This window comes from Balaenoptera acutorostrata, chromosome 4 (genome assembly GCF_949987535.1).
Source record: "Balaenoptera acutorostrata chromosome 4, mBalAcu1.1, whole genome shotgun sequence".
Taxonomy (NCBI): Eukaryota; Metazoa; Chordata; class Mammalia; order Artiodactyla; family Balaenopteridae; genus Balaenoptera; species Balaenoptera acutorostrata.
Window position 1 is genome coordinate 135,866,802 of NC_080067.1, and position 18,629 is coordinate 135,885,430.

General features: G+C 39.0%; 1 long non-coding RNA gene across 3 annotated transcripts in view; it reads right to left on the reverse strand.

Annotated features, from left to right (window-relative positions):
• LOC103016496 (uncharacterized) overlaps positions 1–18,010 on the reverse strand; it is a 114,189-nt gene extending 96,179 nt beyond the window's left edge. For all 3 annotated transcript variants that reach the window (XR_009008259.1, XR_450273.2, XR_450272.2), the window contains exons 1-2: positions 17,926–18,010; positions 8,147–8,230 (exon numbers count right to left, since the gene is read on the reverse strand). This is a non-coding gene — a long non-coding RNA (uncharacterized LOC103016496). The remainder of the gene's footprint in view (positions 1–8,146; positions 8,231–17,925) is intronic.
• Positions 18,011–18,629: the final 619 nt, after the last annotated feature.

An 18,629-nucleotide genomic window follows, 5' to 3' on the forward strand; every position in this document is an offset into this window, starting at 1 on the left:
CTAAGTAGAGTTCCCTGTGCTATACAGTAGGTCCCTGCTGGTTATCTATCTTACATATTGTAGTGTGTGCATGTTAATCCCAAGCTCCTGATTTATCCCTCACCCCTACAACACTCCTTGATTTTAGTTCTAAAAATCATGCATGGAAGGAGTGTCTTTAGCCCTAAGGAAGCATAACATGCAGGGGCAACAGAGCAAGGTGGTTAAGAACACAGACTTCAGAGCCAGATGATTTTGGTATAAATCTCAGTATCACCAGTGTGCAACTTTGGGATAGTTACTTAATCTCTCTAAGCCTCAGTTTCCCCATCTTCAAAATGGGTGTATTAATAGTTCCTACCTCATAGAGTTGTGAAGATCAAATGAAGCAGCAATTGTACTTGGAAAACTAGTGGGCATAAATATTAGCTACATAAGCATTAGCTATTATTAACGTTTGATATAGGTATATTCGTTCATGCATTCCACAAATATTTCCTGAGTGTCTATTCTGTGCCAGATACTGGTCTAGGCACTGAACTCCAACAGTGAATAAGACAGATAAGGTCCCATGGAGTGTCTGCTCTCATCTCAACAAGGAAATGGGTTCCTTTAGGAAAGAGAGTATCAAATACCATTTTGTATCTCCCATGGTGCTTTGCACAAAATAGACAATAGGTGTTTGTGAGGAATATAGTAAGTGGAAGAAGAAAGACATGCTTCGAAAATCTTGCACTCCTGGGCAAAGAAAATAACAATTATGTATAGACAAACCAACTGTATTCTGCTAAGAAACTCTGGAATCTAGTCCTTTAACATTTCTTAAAAGAATTCCTTGGTAATTGAAAATATAGAGGATTACACGAAGTTTCCACTGTACCATGCCACATTTTGCTCACAAGACAAAGGAATGCATGGCACAGAGCACACTTCGGGCAGGTGAGCCCCAATCACCTTGGGTTTTGTGGTCGTTCAGTCTGAAGCATCTGGCTGCCAATTAGAAGGCTTGGCTTTGCTCTCAGCCTTAGAGCCACAGGAGGAAATCATGTGGCCAGAGTGACTGTAAGAGGCCAGGGAGGCCCAGGAACGCCTAGTTAAGGAGTTTCACTTCTCTAAGACTTGAGTTACTAAACACATGTTCACCTAGGACAGTAATTTATTTAATTTTAATTCATTCTTCACAGTAAATAAGAATCAGATATTTTCTTTTTTTTAAAAAAAGAGGGCTTCCCTGGTGGCGCAGTGGTTGAGAGTCTGCCTGCCAATGCAGGGGACACGGGTTTGGGCCCTGGTCTGGGAGGATCCCACATGCCGCGGAGCAGCTGGGCCCATGAGCCACAACTACTGAGCCTGAGCGTCTGGAGCCTGTGCTCCGCAACAAGAGAGGCCGCGATAGTGGGAGGCCCGCGCACCGCGATGAGGAGTGGCCCCCGCTCGCCGCAACTGGAGAAAGCCCTCACACAGAAACGAAGACCCAACACAGCCAAAAATATAAATAATAAATAAATAATAAATTTTAAAAATTAAAAAAAAAGAACCTTGGGAATTTCTACTCTAATTATAAAAATATGTTTTGTTCATCGAAAGAAACTAGAAGCTATAACTTTGCACACCTACACAGACTTTCTAAAGAGCAAGTTTTGAGAATTGTGGAGAAACTTAGAGGGAGTTTGCAAAAACATTGGCCTGGGAAATCAGGAGACCTGGGTTCTAGTTTTGATTGCAATTAAGTAGCTGGTTGAACTTAAACAAGTGAAATAACATCTCTGGACCCCAGCTCCCACATCTATAAAATAAGAGCTCTTAGGTGCCCCTTCCACCTCTGATTTAAGTATTTATTAAACAATCATGTACCATAGGCCCATCTCTTTCACACGGTAGTGAAAACAACCTTGTATGATAGATGCACTTTACAATGAGGAATTTAAGGCTCAGAGAAGCTCGTTTATTTACCCAAGACACAGGATACGGGTCAAAGGTGTGATTTAAGGGTATCTTCTGATTCTAAGTCACATCCTCTTCTTACCAAACTACAGCTGCCTTTAATGTACTGGGGTATAAAATGGCTCTGGGTTGGAGAAGAAAGAAAGTTCCTGATAACAAAACTTTATTGCCCACTTGACCCTTTTGCCCAGGGTTAGCTCTTCTCTGTCACTTCCCTGTAGGAAAACCTCTATGCTTTACATTTGTGAAGTGAATAGTTTAAAAAGTTGAGTCTTACCTAGAGACGGTCTCTGAGTTTCACTAAATGGACATTCAGAAGATGTGTTCTCAAATAAAGGCCTTTGCCTTATTTCCACCTGTGCCCCAGTGATGGTGGAGAAATGTAATCAGAAAACAGGATGGCATGTAGATCAAATCCAACCATAACAATCTCCCAGGAACCATCAAACATAGTCATTGTGCCAGTTATACCAACAACTCCAGCAAAAGTAAGATATCCACCCATTCTCCCTGCTAAAGGGATAGTCCCTTAATTACCACCCAAGTTTGGGGCAAAGACCTGTCCTATGGCTGGCCAATCCATAGTCTTGTCGTTGGACTACAATGTGGCCTGGCCAGTAAATGCTTATCCAGACCAGAATGCCTGTTCTAGGAATCTGAGTAGTGAAATACAGAAAAAGTAGGTCATTTGGTAGCCATAGAGAAGGTACTGGATGTACAGTGTCTTCATATGGACACATGGTGTCTTCATATTAAAGTTGGGCACCCAACAAAATACATCAGGAGCTGGGGTACCGGTTCTGGCCAGGCAGGTGGGGCCTGCTGAAGGTCCACAGCCTCCTCCCCATGGCTGTGCTCCCTAGGCAGTTCCTGGGCCTTGGCAGACGATGGCCATGGCAGTGCCCACATAACTGTCCTGTGCATCCTGGGTCACTGGTCCCAGCTGTGGTCCCAGCCCCCACTTACCCACACCAGAACTGCAGCCCCCAGCAGATTACCACACCAGTTCCATAGCCTGTGAAAGGAGATGCGTTCACAATGCAAATGAGAGCCATGGGTGCTCCATCTGGGCAGAGGAAGCCGGAGCCAAAAAAAACACTTAGGCACCCAGATCGAAATGAACAGACCCCTACTTCTGAGAATCCCAGGCTTGTGTTAGGTTCCAAATTATTTCCCAGTTCCTGTTCCATTTTCTATAGAGATTTTTCTACTGTGAACCCTGTGCTTGGGTTTCTGAGAGACCATTTTTCTAAACAATATATGTATACTGCTACATTAAAACTTTTTAAATTATTGGAATAGATGACTCTCTAGTCTTTACAACCAAAAGAGCTGAATAAAACTCTGCACAATTATTTTAGTATACTATATACTACTAAATTCTATTTAGTAGAATAGAATTCTATTTAGTAGAATAAAGTCTGTTGGGTAGAATAGTAAACTATTTTGTTATACTCTATACTACTAAATTCTGCTATGTCAAATAAGACGGAAATTAGTAGGGATTTGGCACCTGGTTTGCTGATTTCAAGGCCTAATTTATTTGCTGCATTATACTGCCTTGTCATTCTTTGGGCTGATCGGACTGGCTCAATGATAACCGTTGAGAATCTTAAGAATTCAGTAGGACATACCAGAAAGAGACATCTAGCACCATGCTTTATCTATCAGCCCAATGATCACATTCTTCTAAGGCCAATTCCATATTCTCTGGGAGCAAATTTTGGGCATTTGGTTTTAATTCATCTATACCTTCAATACCAATAAGAAGTTTTTCCAAATGTGATGAAACTATATGTAGAAATATGTGTATTGATTATTTATGAAAGTAATAAATATTCTCACAGTAGGTCAAGCAAGCTTCTCTTTAGAGAAATTTTTTGGCCAATAAAGTTGAGTCAAAGGGTTTCCAACCTCTGACTTATTCAAGGCACTCAGCCCTGTAAATTTCATTTCCATCAAGAATAATGAGCTCTGCATGCCTTAGAAAAGAACAAAACACTTTGTTCTTTCCCTGAATTCTGACTCTCAATGCCCCTACTGCATCTAGCTCTTCTGATGCTCATAGGAACCTTCTTCACATATTTTAATTTAATGTTAACATTTCCCTCATTGGCTCATTAACTGCCCTCCAGTGAAGGTTAACCAATGAGCCCCAAAAGAGGTCTCCTGTTGCTCTGCAAGGATGATGAGCAATTCTCACTCTGCACTTCAGCCAACAAAAATGTTGGGTCTTTTTACAAGCAGCAGAAGTCCCAGAAGGTCACACAGTTCCATGGCATAATATATGCAGAAAAAATAGTAAAAAGTTTTATGGCTCTAGGAGAGCCAGCTGGTCTCAGAAATGCCCCAAGGCAGGTAAACTTGCCGTGTCCTCACTCAGCCTCATGCCTTGACAACGTTAACCAAGGGCACTTAGACTTGAAGTGCTATTTGGGATAACCCCTTGCACCAGGTTCTTCATAAGTGCATTTATATCTAATTGGTGTGTTATCTAAGAAATCAGGAGAATTATTTATTTAAAACATGAAAGCTAAGTTCTTTTAATGAATGAGATGTTTTTATACTCTTGGCAAGCCAAGAAATATACGTTCCACTTTTCACTAGGAAAGAAACAAGACCTTTTGCCGATAGAATTTCAGTTGGACATTAGCCTCTGGTAGCTGACTTCCATCCAATCCAAGTATTCCTTGAAAAGCCTTCCCTACTTCCTGAACATATACCACAATGATAAGTGTACACAGGGATATTATCAGAAAGTGGGGAAACCTCTTCAAAGGTTACCATTTCATTACAGACCCCTTTAGATGGTCAATACTCACACCAAGCAGGAGATACTGGGTGTGGTAGCCCCTACAAAATACAGGGGAGAACTGGAGGTAGGGAAGGATGATCCAAGTAATTTAAGGAGAAATCCACCCACTAAGAATCATTTATAACATTTACGGACTTACTGAACTTGTAATGTTTGTATAAATTTCCTTAATACATAGATTTGCTCAGGTTGAGGGTCAAACCATGAACATCTTGTCCTAGGTGATATGTGGCACCCCCAAAATGTCATGGAGTGCCCAGAAGGCAAAGTCTTTGCCTTTTATCAAATATTCTTCACTTTGCTTTTGCATTTATATAACTATATATGTATGTGTATTAGGAATATGTGTGTGTATATATAATGTATATATATATACACATAATATGTGTATATTACATAATATATATGTGCTGATATATATACATAACACATATACATGTACATATAACATGTATTCTTTATGCATAATTATGTATATATACATAATATATGCATTGATATACATTACATATATATTCTTAATACACACATATGTAGTTTTTTCTTCACTGAACTCTAAGGTAATCATCACCCAAAATATAATTGCTTACAGATTCTGTTTAGTTTCCTAAGATTCCTTGATCCTACAAACATTAATCTGGTCCAGGAAATTACACTGGCTAGATGCCTTTATGAAACATTGACTGGATTTCAAAAGAAATTCTATTTCTTCAGAAAAAGAAAGATGCGATGTCCATGGGGTCTTTGGGAGAAGACAAAAAAATCTAAGTGATTCAAAACTATCGTTACTGCCTGCAGGTAAAAAGGCATATGTATCCCAAATGTCGAATCTGATTATGGAGATCAGACTCTAGGAGAATGTGACTATAAAAAATGGAGATATTATTTGTAAAACATATTAAATGTATATAAATAAACCTATTAACTCTCGACTGCATTTGCATATTCATTACTCAATAATACATTAATCGGCATGTAAATAATCTATATCTTGTTAATTACATCATTAATAGCATTACCTGTTTAGAGCAGCATTATCCAATAAAAACATACGACTCACCCATATATATGTAATGAAAATGTTTTCATTTCCCAATCAAAAAGTGAAAAGAAATTGAAATTTAATACTATATTTTACCCAATATGTTCAAAACAGTAATGTTTCAACATCTGATCAATATTTTTAAATTATTAATGAAATATTTTACAGTCTTTTTACAATTCATGGTGTATTTTACACTTGCAGCACGTTTCATTTCACACTGGCTGAATTTTCAGGGCTCAGTAGCCCCAGGTGGGTAGACAGTGCAGGTCTAAGCGTGCTGGATATTAAAGGACTGCACACTATACCCACTACCATCTCCCCCAGCTTTCGACTGGGGGCCAGTACATGTTAGAACTTTAACTTAGCCTGTCTTTTACATCGGCCATGCTTGTGTCTTTAGAGGTTCGAAATAGGGTCTAAAGTTTAAACTGTTTTTAATTGATATTAGTTGTACCACGTTAAGAAAATTAAATCAGTGGTAATTGATGTATTATTTCCCTATTGCGGCTATAACAAATTACCACAAACTTAGTGGCTTAAAACAACACAAATCTATTATCTTATAATTCAGGAGATCAGAAGTCTAAAATGGGTTGGCAGCTTTCCTTCTGGAGGCTCTGGGGGAGAATCCATCTCCTGGCCATTCCCAGCTTCTAGAGGCCACATATGTTCCTTGGTTTGTTCTCTTCTTCCATCTTCAAAACCAGCATCTTCAAATCTCTCTCTCTCAATCTGACTGCTACATCCATCACCACATTTCCTACTCTTACTCTGACTCTGCTCCCTCCCTCTTAGAAGGAGCTTTATGATTACATTGAGCCCACTTGGATAATCTCCCTATCGCAAGATCATTCATTTAATCACATATGTAAAGTTCCCTTTCGCCAGGTAAGTTAAAATTGTCACAGATTCTGGGGATTAGGATGTGGACATCTTTGGGGGACCATTATTCTGTCCACCACGATTGAATATATGCAACTCTGGCCTACAGGGAAAATTCTGTCACAACACATTTAGTTATGACATAGATCTACATGTGACAAAAACTAGCTATGTCCTAGATAGCTGTTTCAAGCAATATTTCAAAAGCATAAATATGTAGTACAATAAATATTAGACATGTGCTCGGCATTTGTTTTTGATTAGTAGGATTTGGCAGTTTCTAGAAGTAATTTAACCTGGAAGCTTGTACTTTTTGATCACCTTCACCCAATTTAAAAGGTACAAAAGGTCAAAAGGTGCAAACTTCCACCTTAAATTACTTCTAAAAACTGCCAAATCCTACTTATTAAAAACAAATGCCAGGCATTTAAGTTCTGGGATGTAATGTACAACATGATGACTATAGATAACAATGCTGTAGTGTATATTTGGAAGTTGCCAAGAGAGTAGATTTTAAAAGTTCTCATCACAAGAAAAAAATGTGTGACTATGTGAGGTGATGAACGTTAACTACATTTATTGTGGTGATCATTTCCCAATATACACATATATCAGATCATTATGTTGTACATCTTAAAATTATACAATGTTATATGGCAATTACATCTCAGTAAAACTGGGGGAAAACAGAAGTAATTTACATTTATGCTCTGATGACTTACAGAAAGTCAAGATAATAAGTGCCTGAGTCAAGACTGGAGAGAAAAACTCCATGTGTATATGAGCTATTTTTTTTTCTTTTTATTGGCTGCATTGGGTCTTCGTTGCTGCGCGCGGGCTTTCTCCAGTTGCAGTGAGCGGGGGCTACTCTTCATTGCGGTGCGCAGGCTTCTCACCGCGGTGGTGTCCCTTGTTGCGGAGCATGGGCTCTAGGCGCGTGGGCTTCAATAGTTGTGGCATGCAGGCACAGTAGTTGTGGCTCACGAGCTCTAGAGCACAGGCTCTGTAGTTTTGGCGCATGGGCTTAGTTGCTCTGCGTCATGTGGGATCTTCCCAGACCAGGGCTCGAACCCGTGTCCCCTGCATTGGCAGGCAGATTCTTAACCACGGCACCACCAAGGAAGTCCCTATATGAGCTATTTTAAGCTGCTTTTCCAAACTTGCCAGGGCAAATTTTCACTCACATTCCCAAGTAATTAGTGCCACTTCTAGTATAAGTGAGCCATAAAGGTATACTCTCTCACAAGAATGTAATAAAGTTCCTGAATAGGCCTCCTATTCTTTGCTAAATTTATGCCATGAAGTAGAAAACATTTTTAATCAAAACAACAAATATTTAATGAGAATAATATGAGGAAGGCATAGGGCCCAGCTCAGAACATTCCATAACTTAAACTATCAATTCAACTTTCTTAAGAATAACAACTACTTTAAGAATTTCATTAGCAATCAGTATAGGCAAAAATGATAATTTTACTTACAAACTGTTAATTGATCCTGCTGGAATGCTGTCCTCTTAAGGCTCTCTCTTCAGCTTAACCATCTTCTGAGGTTCTATTTATACACTGAAAGAGGCAGTAATTGAAAGTGTAAAACATGTGTTCCTGAACTGCCTGGAACACCACCTGAATTCCCCACCAGACCCTTTGTGTGTGCTCTGGCTCCAAGTGTCTTGTCCTTGAGGGACATATTAGTAAGCTAGGGCTACCATAACAAAATATCACTGACTAAGAGGCCTTAAACAACGTATTTCTCGGAGTTTTGGAGGCTGGATGTCTGAGATCAGGGTGCCAGCATGGTTGAGTTCTGGTGAGAGCCTTTTTCCTGGCTTGTGATGGCTGCCGTCTCACGAGGTACTCACATGGCAGGGAGAAAGAGGGACAGCAAACTCTCCGATGTCTCTCCTTACAAGGACATTAATCCCATCATGAAGGCCTGCCCTCTCATGACCTCATCAAAGCCCAATTATCACCCAAAGGCCCCACCTCCAAATACCATCACATTGGGGATTATGGCTTCTACAAAAGAATTGTGGGGAAGGGGCACCACAATTTGGTCCATAGGAGGGGATGTGCAAGATCCAGGCAAAGAAAAGTCTCAGAGTGACGGTACATGTTCTGGCAACCACGATCAAAGTCAGCTCTTCAGTCATCCTCCAGCTCTCGTGGGGACTTCTTCCAGACTGGGGACAAAGTAAATGTGATTACTGCTAAAAGCTCATTTCTCCAGATCTCTAAACATGGCTTCAATGTGCAACCTCCAAAGGGTGTTTTCTACCCAAAAGTGTAGCTTTGCAGTTAAACAATTACATTCTTGAAATGAGGTTGTAACAGAGAAGAACAAACCTGACTCCATATTGGATGTATTCCTTTAGCTCTAATCTTTGTGCTTTGTTGCCTGTGCTTAGTCATGCTGGCTCTGCACCTTTTGTAAAAGAAAGTTGCCTATAGCCTGAAATATACAAGATAGCTCATTCTCAAGGCTCTAACCTTTAAAGGTACAGTAAGTCCCCTACATATGAACGAGTTCCATTCTGATAGCACATTCGTAAGACCAATTTGTTTGTAAGTCCAACAAAGTTAGCCTAGGTACCCAACTCACACAATCGGCTATATAGCACTGTACTGTAATAGGTTTATAATACTTTTCACACAAATAATACATAAAAAACAAACACAAGGGGCTTCCCTGGTGGCGCAGTGGTTGGGAGTCTGCCTGCCGATGCAGGGGACGCGGGTTCGAGCCCTGGTCTGGGAGGATCCCACGTGCCGCGGAGCGGCTGGGCCCGTGAGCCACAATTACTGAGCCTGTGCGTCTGGGGCCTGTGCTCCGCAACGGGAGGGGCTGCGATGGTGAGAGGCCCGCGCGCCGCGATGAGGAGTGGCCCCCGCTTGCCGCAACTGGAGAAAGCCCTCGCACAGAAACGAAGACCCAACACAGCCATAAATAAATTAATTAATTAAAATTAAAAAAAAAAAAAAAAAAACAAACACAAAAAATAAAGAAAACATTTTTAATCTTACGGTACAGTACCTTGAAAAGTACAGTAGTATAGTACAACAGCTGGCATACAGGGGCTGGCATCGAGTGAACAGGCAAGAAGACTTACTGACTGGAGCGGGGAGAGGAGGTGGGAGATGGTAGAGCTGAAGGATTGTCAGCAATAGGGGATGGAAGGCAAGCTGCAATTTCACTCACATCCTGGGCTTGAAATAAAGATACTGTACTACTGTACTCCACACAGTACTGTAAAGTACACAAAAGCACAACCACTTGTAGAGGATGCACGCACGTGACAATGTACTGCAGACATGTGAACTAATTTACATGATTGGACATGGGAACGCAGGTTCGCATCTTTGAAAGTTCACAACTTGAAGGTTCATATGTAGGGGACAATGTATAACACTTTTCCATTCATATAGAGAAAAAAAGTTGCAGAACAAAGAATAATTTGTCTTGCTGGAGGTTTATAGGAACATTGTGACCAGACCTACCGTGGACAGCCGCAAGAACAAAGAATTACAGCGCCAAGAAGTTTGCAACAAGCAGTCACACCCCCTCCCTTTTAGTATAAAAGAAGCCTGAATTCTAACTCAAGTAAGATGGTTCTTTGGGACACTAGTCCACCATCTTCTCAGACTGATGGCTTTCTGAATAAAGCTGCTATTCCTGAACTCTTCTCTAGATTTATTGGCTTGTCATGCAGCAAGCTGTACGAGCTTGGGACTCGGTAACAATGTCGAGATTGAGTTTTCTTGAATTGACATCTCTACAGAGAAACCAAAAGCCTAGGTAGGAATATGACTTTCTTACCTAACCTCACTTTAAATAGAAATGGATAGGGTAAAGTTTCATAAGCCAGGGGAAAGATTCAGTTTATGATTCCTAAACTAAAATATCACTGTGCAGAAAAGAGAAGTGAATGATGAGTATCCATGATGATCATTTTCATGAAAACTCAGTTTCAAAAAGACCCTGAATTTTATTCATGATTTGTCTTTTTTTTAAAAAAAGGAAAGGGTAATCATTAACCACAGAGATTAACTGGAAATGTTGTCTATTTCTGTGCTTTATCCTGTATAAACACAATGTAATTATGACTTCTGTTGGGAATTTCAGGAAAACATGACTTAAGACTACAACACGGGTGCCATTAAAATGTGAATATTAACTTTCCAATAATTTCTAGAAATTGAAATGGAATCTGTTTGGCAATAACATGACATTTTGACACCAATGAAAATATTTTATGTGGTTATGTAAGTGATAAAAATGAATGTTTTATAAAAATTTACCCAGAAGGACTTATAACTAGGAAAAACAGTCATAATTAACAAGATTTCATAAAGTACACAGCAGCCAAAGATAACTTTTAGACCAGCTGAAGGTGATGAGGTCATTGCTGATCCTAAGTTCATAAGATCTGAGCACATGTAGAGATTTTTTAAAGCACTTAAAAGAATTAATTTTCCAATATAGAGAGGCTGAGAGAGTCTCCCTCTGCTACGTGACTTTGCATTGTGCCAAAGTAATGGAATTGAATGCATACTTGAGCTTTTCTAGCAGCCGTTCCTATGGTGCAGAAGTAAATGTGTCAACCCTACCAGTACCAGCTGGAAAAGAGACATGAGTGTACTATTTCTGAATGTATTATGGAGCCTAGATTTTGTTTCCAGGGTAGAATGTGTCCAAAGCAACCAAATTTAAGGAGAGCGTTGTGAAATTATCCAGTGGATGAGTAACCATCTTAACAGTTCAACTGGCTGATGCAAAAAGAGCTGTATTGGCAGGTAACCATACCGCTTACTGTGCTGGCTGTGTAGTATTGGAGAGATTCTTTTTAACATTTTTAACTGAGATTTTTTATACCATGAGAATATTAACAACAGCAAGGTCAGAAGAACAAAAACCAATTCTGTCAAGTATATATATATGTATTTTTCAATATGAACATCATTGATCACTAAATTTATAAGGTCTACTGAGGATTTTTAAGTCAATAATAATTATGATAATAGTAATAATAATAGAAGGCATTTCATTAACTAAAATATGCTTATCTTTGACTCCACATTTAACTGTAATTTTCATTAAAATATTTAAAATTATACTTCTAAATCTAACCAATAACAAATATATATATTTTAGTGTGTTATAGTTTGTCTTCTACAGCTGTTTTAGATTCACAGCAAAATTGAATGGAAAGTACAGAGTTTAAATATACCCCCTTCCCCTACACACACACTGCCTGCCCACAATCAACATCCCCCACCAAAGCGAGATATTTGCTACAATCGATGAACCTTCACTGACACATTATTATCACCCAAAGTCCATAGTTTACAATTAGGCTTCAGTCTTAGTGTTGCACATGCTATGGGCTTTGATGAATGTATAATGCCATGTATCCACCATTTTGTATCATACAGAATAGTTTCACTGCCCTAAAAATCCTCTAGCCTCTGTCTGTTCACCCTCCTTCCCCACTAAACCCTGGCAACCACTGATATTTTTACTGTTTCTATAGTTTTGCCTTTTCCAGAATGTCATATAGTTAGAATCATACCATATATCACCTTTTCAGTTTGGCTTCTTTCCCTTCAAAATATACATTTAACTTTCCTCCATGTCTTTTCATGGCTTGATAGTTCATTTCTTTCGAGAGCTGAATAATATTCCATTGTCCGTGACGTATCACAGTTTATATATCCACTCACCTACTGAAGGACATCTTGGTTGGTTCCAAATGTGGGCAATTATGAATAAAGCTGCTTTTGTTTGGATATAAGTTCTCCATTCCTTTGAATAAATATCAAGGATTGCTGGATCATATGGTAAGAGTATGTTTAGCTTTGTAAGAAACCACAAAACTCTTCCAAAGTAGCTGTACCATTTTGTGTTCCCACCAGCAACGTATGAGAGTTCTTATTGCTCCACATTTTTACCAGCATTTGGTGTTATCAGTGTTTTGGATTTTGGCGATACTAATAGGTGTATACTTATATCTCATCGTTTTAATTTGAGATTTCCTAACTATACTTACTTACAATCTGTATGTCTTCTTTGGTGCGGTGTCTGTTCAGATCTTTTGCTCAGCTTTTAATTAGGTTGTTTGTTTTCTTATCGTTGAGTTTTGAGAGTTCTTTGTATATCTTGGATAACAGTACTTTATGTGTCTTTTGCAAATATTTTCTCCCAGTCTGTGTCATAGTGTTTTAAGTGTAGTGAACAACCCTGAAAGGTTGATGCTTTATGAAAACAAACAAACAAAAATTTTTGAAAAGAATTCTTTTGTTGGAAAGATTTAGAGTCATTCTTGAAGATGCACTAAAAATGATCTATCTTCGACTCATGTGTTATTTCACTAACTACTAAACTATAGTGGAATTAACTTAAATAATCTACATAACCCCCTTACACCAAGAGGAGACTTGGAAACTAATCAAGGTTGGTTCCACTCTTGGATAGCATGAAGAGAGCCAGCTGCAACTTGTGGTTTCTATTAAAATGCAAGCCAGGCTAAGATGAGACAAGAACCAGCTAAATATATCTTGCCAGAAAAAAAGAGAAGATATTCTCTCTTATGTAAGAGGCTTATACCAAAGCCTTTTTAAGAGTAGAAATATACCTTGTTGCAATATGGTATTAGACTCCATTGCCGCTGAGAAAAAAGAATTCTCACTAGGAAGATGAAATCAAAATGCCTGACTAAGCATTTGATTTTACTACCATACCACCAATACCACCAGTAATGATGGAACCAAATATCCTTAAAATAACAAATGTAAAACATCTCTGAAATAAGAAGGTATTATCACAACATACCAGAAAATGCAGGGAATCCCCATGTATCAGTGAGGGTTTTGTTGCATACCATAGGATCCACTCTAATTAGTTCAAGCTAAAAGGAATTTTTAAAATATGATATCCAATGGGTATTATAATCATTGAAAGGTTTAAAGAAGATCAGCTCTGAGCTGAACTTCCAGGAACACCTCCTAAAGGCACATTACAGAACTGAGCTACTGGCCCTGCCACAGTCAGGAAACCATGGAATCAGGAATCAGCTGCTGCAGCTGCTAACTGCAGACTCAAATCACATATACCCCCATCCGCAGCTGCAAAATGAAGGAACTGTGCTCTGCCTCTCGATACCCATGAAGCGAGAGAGGCCTAACACTGAGAATCCTGTCACAGTTGTTGCAAAAAAATCAAACTCCTCTACAACTCAATTTGCCAGCAGAAATAACACAGGCAAGAAGTCAGCCTCTACATCAGAGTGTTCCACTCTTCCTTCCAAAACTTACGTGGTTGTAAATGATTGGTGGGATTTAAATCACATCTAAAACTGGAGCTTCAGGGGAATCTAAAAAATGTAGTTCTTGAGGGTTGCAGCCTCAGTAATCCAGGAAGACTTACTATAAGGAAGGTGGAAAGGATACAGGGAGTGAGGTGATACAGTGTCCCACTCATCCTAAAAAGGGAGCAGGAAGGACGTGACTGCCAGAGGAAAGTCAGGAGTGACCAGAGAACGCCAAGTGTACAGGTTGTGGACACAAGGAGTTGGAGGGAATCCTGGAGCAACCACCAGGGTGGCTGATTCCGTTAATATCAGAGCAGTAGGCAGGCAATTTCTAACTCCCCTCTAACTCCCTCTGTTGAGTAGCTAACAGACACAGACTGGAGTATTGGATATGAGTTTTGGGCCAGAGGCCATGCTTAAGAGAAACAGGGAGCTCCGCTTCCTTAAGAGAAGTTACTGGTATGCCCTGCCTGGCAGCACAACTCCTCATCTTCTCAAAATCCCTGGAGGCTAACTGTGGTATGCATACTGCTTTCATACGTAGGCTAACAGAACCTCAGCTACAAAGATGAGCATGCAACCGAAAATTAAACATCTGAGGTAAACAAACACCATGAAAGAGAAACATACAACATAATGAAAAAAGGAAACTTCACCAAATTCGAATTTATACAGCAAACAAATGGAAACTTCAAAAATAAGTAAATCTCAAAGGGATGAGAATAGATATTGCCTCCATGAAACAAAAGATTATTATTTTTTAAAACCCTATACTAGGAAGAAAAAGGCTTACCAAATAAAAATCTCACTAGAGAAGGCAAAAAGCAGAATATGTTCAACTAAAGAGAGGACACGTTAGCTGGAAGCCTAAATTTCCCTCAAAATGGCAGAGATGGTGTAGGGAGTGCTGTAGTATGTCACCCAGATTCCCCCTTAGGGACCAAGGCACTCCACCACCTTTGGCTGCTGACAGCTCACAGCCAAGTCTCTCTCCAGGAATTGCCCTTAGGAAAGAGAACTGCCTGCCCAAGGTTATATGTCCTTTCCCCAAAGGCACACAAGTCCCCTTGCTTGAATTTGGGACAATCTGAAGGGTCATCCCAGCTCCAGAGCTCCATGTAAGGTCAGCTGAGGCCTTGGTTGCAACTGCATCATGGCTCAACTTCTCCCTTTTCCCTACCTTGCCTCTCTCCCCCTCACAGATATTGTTTCTTAGAGAACTTTGGCAATAAACTTCCTGTACACACACCTCAGAGTCCATTTCAAGTAGCCCAATCTAAGACAGATTGAAAGAATAAAAATAAAAAGACCTGAAGACATCTAGGTGTATCTCCATCTATATGACTGGATTTCCAGGAGACAAGAACAGAGAATGAAGGAGAGGGAAAATCAAAGAAAACATAGAAATACACTTCCCAGAACTGATGGAAGAAAGACTGATCACATTGAAAGAGCCCACCAAGTATTTAACAAAATGAAAAGTATATATACACATATAGTATTAGTCGGTGTTCTCCAGAGAAACAGAACCAGGATGTGTATATATAGGAAGAGTTCTATTTCAAGGCATTGTCTTGCACAATTACAGAGGCTGACAAGTCCCAAGATATGCAAGGTGGTCCAGCAAGCTGGAGACCCCAGAAGACCTGATGTGGTAGTGCAGGTTCAAAGGTTATCTGGTGCAGAATTCCCTCTTGCTCTGGGGAGGTCAGTCTTTTACTCTATTCAGACCTTCAACTGATTGGGTGTCAGCCCACCCACACTGGGGAGAGCAATCTGCTTTAATACAAGTGAACTGATTTAAATATTAATCTCATCTGAAAACACCCTCACAGAAACATCCAGAATAAAGTTTGACCAAGTTTCTGGGCACCATGGCTCAACCAAGCTGACACATAAAATTAACCATCACACATATAGATATACTTATGGATATGCGTCTCCTACCTTGAATCTTTCAGAAAACCAAAAATATACATTTCCAGGGCCAAAATTAAATTTTCTATAAAGGAATAAGACTCAGATTGGCACTACATCTCATCAGCAGCACTGGATGTTGGGAAGACACTGGAGAAATATTTTCAAAATTCTAAGGGAAAATGATTCTCAACCTAGAATTCTTTATACACACAAACTACTTCTTAGGTTGAAGAGTAAAATAAAGATATTTGGGGTATTACCATCAGTAATAATTAATAAAGGATGTATTCCAGCTAAATATGAGTCCTAGGAAAAAACATGGGATACCATAAATATGTGGATCAGAGAGCCAGTAGAGTCATTAAATTAAAATCACTGTCAGCTGTTTTAAAAAAAAATCAAAAGTATCATCTAAATTCTCAGGTGATCTCAACATGGGAAATGGGGTTGGGAGACATTAGGAGAAACAAGTGAAAGAATGCTAAAATTTTTATCTTTATTAAAAGAGGATATGATGCTGATTAGTGGGAACACCATGAGATCATAATGTCTTTGTGCGCATGTGTGTGTTTCAAAGTTTAAGGGTGAAAAAATTACAGTGAAAAAAGGACAAAGGCATAGTAAGAAAATGGAAACAAAAAGAAAGCAGTGTTGTGTTCTTAATCTTAAGCAAGGTTGAATTCACAACAAAAAGCAGTAAGCAAGACAAAGACATTTTATAGTAAACATAATCCTCAAATAAGATGTATTGATCATAAATATCAATGACCCAACTGGTATATCATGAAAATTCAAAAACTACCAAAAAATATATAAGTAGACAGAAGCATGCTAATAATGAAAGACTTTTGATTGTGTCGATTATAAACAATTAAATCACTTCATTCAGGCCATAGAAAATCAAGTAGATATAAAATAAGATTCTAGAACATCTAATGACCTAACTAGTAAAGTAGATCCAATTAATATAGTGAAGTCTATACTTTAAAACCAGAAAATAAAGAGCTGAGAGTGGGAAAGACATTACTAAGCACAATGCAAGAATCAGAAACTTTAAAAGTAGATTTAATAAATATTTTAAAATATCTGCATAGCAAAAAATACTGAAAAACAAAATCAAAATGCAATAACAAACTGAAGGCAAATAATTACCAAACATATGAAAAACTTTCATGTAGTAGACAGCTCATGTTTTTTGCCCAGCATCTATATCAGTACCACAATTTTGCTTTGGTGGATCATTTTGGCTCTCTGGTTGTGGTGGGCCCACCCCCTCCAGGTCCCAAGAGAGGCGGGGGGAGATCATGTCATCTACCTGGTCACAGGATCAAGTCAATTATTAGCACATGACCTATTCGGAGCCAATAAGAAAGAGCGAATGATAAGGACTTGTCTGTGTAAGCAACTGGAAAAAAAAGACTCTTCCACTGAATTTGGTGGCATGAAGCTGTAAAGATGCAGCCATCTTGGTACCAAAAGGAGGATTAGCCTGAGAATGAAGCTGAAGAGGCAAAACTAAGGAATGAACCCCAGAGCCATATATTGGTGCCTAAATAGATTAGATAGAAGTAATCAGTATTCTCAATGTCTTTAAATATATGTGGGGCGGGGTGGTGGGCAGGCAGAGGATAAACAATTAGAAGAGACTTTGAGGCTGAACTTTGATATGTAGAAAACTATGCAAGTGAAAAAGTACTTATCACTAGGTGTTGTGGGTTGAATCATAATCCCCAAAAAGACATGTTGAGGTCCTAAACCATCCACCCACCCTCACCTCTGTGTATATGCCCTTATTTGCAAATAGAATCTTTCCAAATATAATCAAGTTAAAATGAGGTCATACTAGAATAGGTAGGGACCTAAATCTAATGACTAGTGTCCTAATAAGGAAAGATTTGGAGATACAAAGACATACAGGAAAGAAGGCCATGTGAAGACTAAGGCAGAGATGGGCGCTACACTGCCACAAGCCAAGGAAGGTCAAGGATTGCTGGTAACCCCCAGAAGTTAGGAGAGGCAAGGAAGGATTCTTACCTAGAGGCTTCATGGAGAGCATGGCCTATCCAACACCTTGATTTTCAGTTTCTCACTTCCAGAACTACAGGAGAATAAACTTCTGTTCTTTTAAACCCCTTAGTTTGTAGTAATTTGTTATGACAGGCCTAGGAAACTAATATACTGGATAATTATTAACTTTAAGGAAAAGCAAAAAGTTGTACAAGAAAGCAAATGTAACTAGTATATTACACATCTGTTTTGAGTAGCATTTATATAAAAAAATAATGTAAAAAAATCATGGTATAATCATATTGAGAACATGGGGAGAGAGGGGGTGGCAATTACATTTGTTTATTTGAGGCAGAAGAATTAAATTCTTGCCTTCTATCATGAGAACTTTACCTCCTACTATGGGAACTCAACAGATAATGCTAAAGTTGAGAAATCAAGTAATATCATTATAAGCTTGGTATATAGAAAGATGGGAATAAATGGCAAAGAAACAGTTAAAAGTTGAAAATGGCCACCCCTGGGAAATGAGACATGAGAAGGTGGGTGCTGGGGTGTTAGAGTGGATTGTTTTTTCATAATAAATCATGTAGAATTATTTGGTCTATGTATGTTATCAACCTTGGTAAAAATAAAAACAAAACCAAAACGGAAAAATATGCAAAAATGAACAATTCACAAAGGAAGAAACTCAAATGATGAAAATATGAACACATGCCTAACCTCAGTTA